The sequence below is a fragment of the Lactuca virosa genome, chromosome 1, assembly GCF_052849685.1.
Source record: "Lactuca virosa cultivar CGN04683 chromosome 1, Lactuca_virosa_CGN04683_v6, whole genome shotgun sequence".
In the NCBI taxonomy this organism is placed as follows: Eukaryota; Viridiplantae; Streptophyta; class Magnoliopsida; order Asterales; family Asteraceae; genus Lactuca; species Lactuca virosa.
In genome coordinates, this window is record NC_136426.1 from 8,712,083 (window position 1) to 8,721,405 (window position 9,323).

Sequence of the window (9,323 nt, forward strand, 5' to 3'; positions counted from 1 at the left end):
ATGGTCTATGGATAAACTTGTGGGTTCTTACGTGAAGGAAATTGTGAGGCTACACGGTGTTCCGTTAACGATTTTATCCGATCGTGACAGCCATTTTACCTCAAGGTTTTGGAGAAGTCTACAAGAGGAATTGGGTACCAAGTTGTGTTTGAGTACAACTTACCATCCTCAAACCAATGGTCAGAGCGAACGAACGATTCAAACATTGGAGGATATGCTGAGAGCACGTACCCTAGAATTCCAAGGTAACTGGGATGAACACTTACCTTTAGTAGAATTTTCCTATAATAATAGTTTCCACTCAAGCATCAAGATGGCACCTTATCACGCTTTGTATGGAGAAAAGTGTCGAACGCCATCATGTTGGCTGGAAGCTGGGGAAAAGCAGTTTATGGGACCTGAAATAGTCCATCAGACTGCTGAAAAGTTAAAAGTGATAAGGGAAAGGATGTTAGTTGCTCAAGATCGACAAAAGAGTTATGCTGACAAGAAAAGACAACCGATATCCTTCGATGTTGGAGATTCGGTTTTACTTAAAGTCTCTTCGTGGAAGGGACTTATAAGATTTGGTAAGAGAGGAAAGTTGAGTCCAAGGTTTATTGGACCGTTTAAAGTACTTCAGAGGATCGGGAATCAAGCTTACAAGCTAGAATTACCGGAAGAACTGGAGGGTATTCATAATACCTTTCATGTGTGCTATTTGAGAAAGTTCACGGGAGATGTGCCCGACATAATTCCCATTTCTGAATTAAGGTTTGATGAAAACAAAAGGCTGATCGAAGAACCTGAGGCAATCGTTGACCGTAAGACTAAGAAGCTGAGACGCAAGATGGTCGATTTAGTGCTTGTGCGTTGGAAACATACGAATGGGCCAAATCTCACTTGGGAAACGGAGAGTGACATGATGAGTCGCTACCCGCATTTGTTTGTTGATGTGTTATTCCGGGGACGGAATCATCCTAAGGGGGAGAGATTTGTAATGCCCGTGTTTCTAGGCTAGGCATTAATATTGACATTATAGTCTAGGTTAACCTTTGTAACTCATTTTGAAGAAATGAAAAGGAATTATGTGAATATTATGTGAATTATGTGTTTTATGTTTAATTATTAGGGTTTAATTAATTAAGAATAAAAATGAGCATCAAAAATTAAATTTTAGATAAAGCCGATATCTATTAAGAAACTTGTAGTGGACGTGACAAGGATTACGGATATATAAAGAATGTCGAAGAAGTTATGACCTGTCGTAGTTTCGCGACAAACCGGCACGAGGCCGAATGTCGTAAAAAGTGAGTTTTCAATAAACTACTTTTTGGCCTTAGTGATCTAAACGAAACTCGTAGTGTTCGTTAAACCGAGAGTAAGTATAAAAAGAACGCCCAAATCTGACTTCGTATGAGGAAGTTATGATTTTTCGAAGTTTTAGCTTAGCAGTAGACAGCTAAAAACTCGAATTTTAGATCGAGTGATTTTTAGCCGACACGACCTAAACGAGAATCGAAGGTCTCGTCATTAGTAGCACAACGGTAAAAAGTCTGACGAAAACGGACGTCGGATGAAGAAGTTATGAATTTTTAACGGATTTCCTATCCCGGTCTTTTAAAAATAATAATATAAAAATTAAAGTCAAAATTAGCCGACGAAGTCTAAACAAAAGTTGTAGAGCGTTATTTTACCTACGCGTGCATATAAAGAACGTCAAAAACGGAGCTCGTATGCGAAAGTTATGGATTTTAGAAGTTTTGGCACGAAAACCGAGAAATTTCGCATAGGTGGCTTCGGCCACGTCACCTTCGCTTAGATTGTGCCACGTGTCCGAAATTGGTGAGTCATGCGAGCCATATGTCTGAGCTGCTGAGTCATCCGATCTCGTCGGCTGATCCGAAGGGGTCCACTAGGAGTCCGACGCGTGTCCTATTCCTCGTGTCCGAGCCTTCGCGAGAGTGCCACGAACCCTCTACTTCGGACCCTAGGCCGCAGTCCAATCAGGAGGCGACACCGAGGCTTCGCATGCGCAGATCACGTGCGAGCACATGCGCACCCTCGCCCAGCTGCTGCCGCGTGGCCTTCACTCCTGATGCCACCTGCTTTCGCATGCTGACTCCTCCCCTTTTAACCGACTTCGGACCCCCTATAAATAGAAGGGTCATGCGAGCCTTCCCGGTTAGATTTGGAATTTTGCCATTTTAAGCCCCTTTCTTCATATTTTCTTCATCTTAACATTCCCCAAAGCCCAGGTATCGATCATAACCCCCGGAATACGCCACGAAGAGCCCGTGAAGCCCGGAAATTTTAGCTTTTCGGTTTCAAAACCCGACCCTCGCAGAGCCCGGTTTCTGAATAAAACTCTCGGTTTTATTAGAAACGAACGTTTTAGGAAACAAATTGCTGCCTGATTTTCATCAAAACATGTGAGTGTATAGTCACTTTCATTTTACACATAGATATGAAGTATTTATCTTATAATATGTGCTATGTGTAAATATAGTTTATTTAAGGTGACTGTTGAGTTGATGTTTTATACAAGTTTTAAACTGTATAAGTATTTTTATCTACAAATATGTTGGGTAGAACATGGGTAGATAGTGATGTGTGATAAAATAAAAGTGATGAGAGGCCTCGATGTGATTTGTGATTCAGTCATCTAGCGGAGTTTGGATGACGACTACGGACTTTCTAGACAGTCCAGTGGGAAACATTAGCAGGTCCGCAACCTGTAGGTGTTAATGAACTAGAGTGTTCATTCGCTGTACTCCATCCCCCTCATGGTTGCCTTTAGGACATGTATGGCTGAGGAAACCCCTTAGCAGTAGTGTCCATCCCGATCATATTCTTTAGGCTAGGTCCCTTGTGAAAAGTGTTTAGGGACGTAAAGTGAGGATAACGGGAACGGGTAATCAGGGTTATTGTTGATTGGTGAACTTAATAAGTTTATTATTAGTGTAGGTTGAAAACCCTATATGCTCACCAGGCTCCCAAGCCTGACCCACTCAGTTTTTTTATGATTATAGGTAGTGGACCCCAAGCATAGTCGGAGGATGACGTGAGATTTTTGGATTATAGGCCAGTAGTTGTAAATAACTGTAGTAAGGCTTATAATGTCTTGTTTATGCTTTTGATATGTATCGGAACATGACATCCCGAGGTTTTGATATATATGGAAAATATATACCTTCTTAATGAAGGGTTTTGATAAACTTTTATCATATGTTGTTTGGTGTGACAACCGTCAATTTCGGCCAAGTCAAAGTCAAAGTCAAAGTCAAAGTCAACAAGTCAAACCGGTCAAACTTAACTAGTACTTGTATGTTAAAAAGTTATTCTATGTATAAAAAATGTGCATCTTTATGTCAAAAATTCAAGTGTCTCGAAGAATCTAGGTGTTAACAATGTAAAAACCCTAAAAAGGGAGTTAAACGCATCAAAACACGACTAAGGACCCTTTCGGGGACTTAAAACAATCATTAACGAAGCATAATTGGGTTCGCGAAACCCTAAAAATGGCTAAGGTTAAATCTCTCCCAAATCTCTCCAAGTATGTGAAATCTCTCCCAAATCTCTCCAAGTATGCCAAATCTCTCCAAGTATGTGAAATCTCTCCCAAATCTCTCCAAGTATGCCAAATCTCTCCAAGTATGTGAAATCTCTCCCAAATCTCTCCAAGTATGCCAAATCTCTCCAAGTATGTGAAATCTCTCCCAAATCTCTCCAAGTATGCCAAATCTCTCCAACTATGTGAAATCTCTCCCAAATCTCTCCAAGTATGTGAAATCTCTCCCAAATCTCTCCAAGTATGCCAAATCTCTCCAAGTATGTGAAATCTCTCTCAAATCTCTCCAATTATGCCAAATTTCTCCAAGTATGTGAAATCTCTCCCAAATCTCTCCAAGTATGCCAAATCTCTCCAAGTATGCGAAATCTCTCCCAAATCTCTCCAAGTATGCCAAATCTCTCCAAGTATGTGAAATCTCTCCCAAATCTCTCTCAAAAACCTCTTTTGATCTTTTTGTAATCATTTGGGGCATCCTGACACTTGACTTGGTGAAAAAACCATGCGAAACGGGAAGATACCTTGGAAAAAAGCCTACTTGAACCGAAGTCCCTCTATAGGGGCCAAACCCTACTTGAACCGAAGTCCCTCTATAGGGGCCAAACCCTATTTGAACCGGAGTCCCTCCATAGGGACCAAACCTTACTTGGACCGGAGTCCCCTTGTGTAGCCATGCCATCGGACCGCAATGACTAAGGAATGGGACTACTAAGGACCAAGGCTGCTGAAGACCGCAGCCACCTAGCCGCAGCCGGACCGCAGCCAAGCCGACCGCAGCCAAGCCGACCGTAGCTAAGCGAAGCGCAGCCAAGCAAGCCGCAGCCTCCGAACCGCGGTCCCTTCTTCCCTTCGGATCCACTTCAGTAACAAAGCCTGACTTCGGATTTTCCTCTTTTTCACCCGGTTTTCGACCACGACTTCGTTTTAAGCCCGTTTTTCATGATTTTAACGTGGGATTTTCACTAAAATCCATATTTTATCATTTTTAACCCCCATGACTCTTATTTTATTTATTTCTCAAGAGTTTATTAATTAAAAATCATTAGTTTATACTAAGAAGATATTAACCCCACAAGTGGGTCAAGTGTGCCCACTTGCCTTCCATGTGTCACCCTCTCACTTGCCACCTTATCAACATCACACAAACCAATGCACACATCACTTCAAGCTCACAAGTTGCTCCAACAACCTTCCATATAAGGAGATCCCTGGAGGATTTCTTGAGTTATTTGCTCATTTCAAACACACACACTTCTCATATCACCACTAAAGAAAGCTTCTTTCTCTCTACTTTCAGCCACACTTTTGATGTGTTCTTGAGTCATTTATTCACTTATTGGTAAGTATTTCCTTCTAACTCAAGTGCTATTACATGTTTTCATAACACTCTTGGATCATCGACTCATATCTCAACACCAAAAATCGGTCTTAGGATCATCCAAAACTTCGTGTGTTCATCAAGTGATCTAGACTTGAAACTCATCATCTTCAACCTTTCCACTCTTCCAAGAATCACTCAAGGTGAGTTCATACCCCTACATTTTCATGTTTTCTTCAGTTTTCAGGGGGGAATACAAGTAAAAATACCAAAAACTTAACTAAACTCAAACAACAGCTTTCATCATAAAAGTTGAGTCTTATTCACAGACTGTTTTGACTATCTTAAACTTAATAGTTTTCAAACCTGTATAATATGAAAATATTTCAGGTTCATACCTTTAAAATGACTACTTGCACATCTCCATATGATTTTTCTACGATTTATGGTGATTTTTACAAAACTGCCTATCATTTCAGAAACGAATTCAGACCAGTCTGTGAATATGAATATTTTAACACAAGTTAAAGACTTCCAAAAATCATAATAAAAATTATGAACAAACTAGACACATTTTATGAACTCTCGGATTTTACGGAATCAGTTTTCGACGTCATATGATTTTGCTATGATTTTTCTAAGACAGTGCTGAAAGGTTAAAAACTAGTCAACAACTTATAACTTTCATAACACTTTGTAATATGTTGAGCAAAGTGTATAACATTAAGTTCTACATATTGAATGTATTTTTCTTGTTACTTTATCATCATAAACTGAAATTTAGTCATTCATAAAAAGGATTCTTCATTCATTTCGAACACATATAATAAACCACATTAAGCATGGTTTATGGATTTTTACTACATGAAAAAGGTTTTACTCTCAAAACAAAAGGGTTTTTCACATAGTACTTGATAAACTATAATATTAATAGTTTATGGATTCATAGCACTAATGTATTTTCATAAAAGGTGATTTCACTTCCTCCACGGAAGGGGTTTTAATATCAAACTATGTGTAAACTAGTTAACTTAGGTTGTGAGGCAATTCTCTCCCCGTACGTTCGAGTACGGGATCCCAAATTCCTGTAAGTTATAACCAGAGTCTCTTGTAGGGAGAGCGTGATAATTGTGTATAGATCTATATTGGGATTGACAACCCACACCCATGCTGCTTGCATAAGTCCGATCGGCCGATTGGGGGTGACAAGTGTCATTTCGATTCCGACGTCTGAAAAACGTTGTGCAGGTTATTTTTCGTCATAGTATGGTTATAGCGACTCACATAGGTAGTTAACTATCTTTCAGGTTTACATGGAAAATTTTACTTCGAAAAGGGGTTTTACTTCTAAACCCAACGAGTTTATGTCGATTTAAACTTGCATGAATTCCTTTAAGTATGGTAAAATACTTGTTTATTCTCGGTCCTGGGATTTAGGGCTACATAACTTCTATAAAGAAAATATTGGATTTTCTTGGAAACATATTTCTATTTAAAACTACATTTCATCTAGAATTGTTAGACTTCAGCTACAATCGCTAAGTGTATATGTTAGAGTTATATAAGAATCTAATCACAATCGACTTAGAATTGGTGGGACCGCCTTATCTCCTGTTCCTTGTTTGGTTGTGGACCTAGGGCAGACCCATTATATTCGACAGTTTATTTAACTTAAATTTTTATATAACTTATATACTTTGGGCGATTATAGAAGGAATCTATGGGTCTTTCTAGGGTTCATTATCGCATAACATAGGAGCATTCATTCCACACTTAACTAAGAAAATATTGGATTTTCTGGAGATCATACTTTATCGCTTTTACAAGGAAAACGGTGTCTTCCTCAAATAAAACTCTTATGAACTCACCAACTTAATTTTTGACACTTTTCAAAACTACTTGTATTCTCAGGAAATCAGTGAAACAGGAAAACATCAGCATTTTGAGGATGGGACGTTAAAGCGTCAACAGTTCATTTTGTCATCATAATGTAATTGATTTTGAAACATATAAACATATACTATGGTGTAACCTTTTTCAATTATATTTATGATGGTTGTATTTACTTTGAGCACTATTATACTCGTTGTTGTGATACTATACATGAAGTCCACCACCCCCGGACGTTTCCGCCATCCTTGGTTTGGGGGTGTGACAGATTGGTATCAGAGCATTGTTTATAGTGAACTAAGTTTATCGAACCACATAAGATATACAAACTATAAATGCATTGGGACTAAGGTCTCTGATGTAACATTTTCAAATAACTATACTTTTAGAAATAAATATTTTCTTGTTAAAAGTATACATGCATGCATACATACTAAGGTCAGCATCATTCTAGAACAAAACAAAAGTTGTGATTGTTGAATGGCACAAGTAGGCTTGGGGATGTATTGTCAGGTCTGGGAATGACATAGCCTGATCAACTATGTCTGACCTAGAAGTGATTAGCATATGCCCGGGAATGGTTGTGGCGTTGCAACAAGTCTAAAAACTTACCAACTCTATCTACAAACAAACATCGAAAACATAAGACAAACATTAAAATACTATAGGAGTATTTTGTAATACTATAACCAGCTTACGTGAAAACTAAAGACCCCTATTAGTAGGTCTATAATAACTGAGTGCATACGCCAAGGTTATACATAATTAAAGATATTATAGACTCAGAATCTATGACTATTGCTCTACTTCCTGTTCCTTGTTTGGTTGTGGACTTAGAGTAGAGTCATTTATTCGAAGGTCTATTCCATCTCAGGTTATGTATAACTGGTATGCACTATGTGATTATAGATGTGACTAATAAGGATCACCCCCTATAAGTAATTATAGGATTAGACGTCTATTAACTATCTCTTCTACCCCTATTCTCGCACGATCAACGTGATGGGTAAATCTTAACGCCCGTACAAAACCCACCTCTACCCACTACCATAACTCCGTCTCAGGGACGTTAGCAGAAACACCGAGAATAGTTCAGTAACGTGCGAAATTTATTACGTGTGTATATAAATGGTAAGGATATAACCAAAGTATATCAATAAAAATTGGCATGCATTTTATTTCAGTGGGAGTTTACCACATTTTTCATAACCGGTTATTACAGACAATTTGCTTATGGTAACTCTAAGATTACTTGATGTATACCTCAAGGTTATATGTAATTAAGAGACGATCGGCTTAGAAATGGTAAGTCCGCCTTAGGTCCTGTTCCTTGTTTGGTTGTGGGCTTAGGGCAGACTCATTAAGTTCAACGGCCTATCGGACCTTAATTGCACACAACTGGTATACTTTGGGTGATCTTAGGGGTGGATCGGGCATGAAACAAATCACAAGATTACAATCGAGTCATTCCTACTAAATTCATAAGTTTATTTATATAGACCTATGGTATGAATTGTTTTCCACACTCGAAAAATCGGGAAATGCCATACTTGAAAACTAATAACCTAGTTTTACGACGCTCGTCTAATAACCAGTACTAAAAGACGTATACTCATTTCGTCTTTGAAATTCTATAAGAGAAAGATGCCGCCTCGAAGGTCTGTTAGACGCACTAACGGAACGCAAACAAATCCGCCACCACCACCTCCACCACCCCCTCAGTTCGACCCGATAATGTTCCAGGCTGCCGTAACAGCCGCAGTAGCAGCCGCAATGTCCCAAATCGGCACCAATAATGCGGGTGGTGCGAGTAATGGTCCCACAAATTCTAACAACGGGGACAGTCAGGGACGCTCGAGAGAGTGTACCTACAAAGACTTTACTAATTCCAAACCCAAAACTTTCAATGGGAGCGGAGGTGTCATAGCATTACTTCAATGGTTCGAGAAAACCGAATCCGTCTTTGAAATATGTGCATGCCCTGAAGCAAATAAGGTCAAGTTTGCAGCATGCACATTCTCTGAAAGGGCACTCACCTGGTGGAATGGCCACATCAAGACATTGACACTTCCGGTGGCTAACTCGATAACATGGGAAGATCTGAAAACCATGTTGATGAAGGAATACTGCCCAAGGGGCGAGATACAAAAGTTGGAAGAGGAACTTTGGGGTCTCAAAATGATAGGCTATGACATCCTGTCTTATACCTCAAGGTTTAGTGATCTAGCCATACTGTGTCCAGGGATGGTTCCGTCGGAAAGCAAGAAGGTGGAAAGATACATATGGGGACTATCTCCCCAACTTCAAGGGAACGTATTGGCCTCAAGGCCAACTACCTTTGACAGTGCCAAAGAAGTGGCCCAGCAACTCATCGACCATCGTGCCAGCCACGACACTACGACAACCACCCCTGATCAAGCAAGAGGAGGAAACAACAAAAGGAAGTTTTGGGACAACAAGAAGGACCAACCAGCCCAGGACTTCACTAAGAAGCAACATATCGTTGCTGTTCATACTGCCACAACCCACGCCACGCCAACACCCATAAATCGATACGCTGGAACC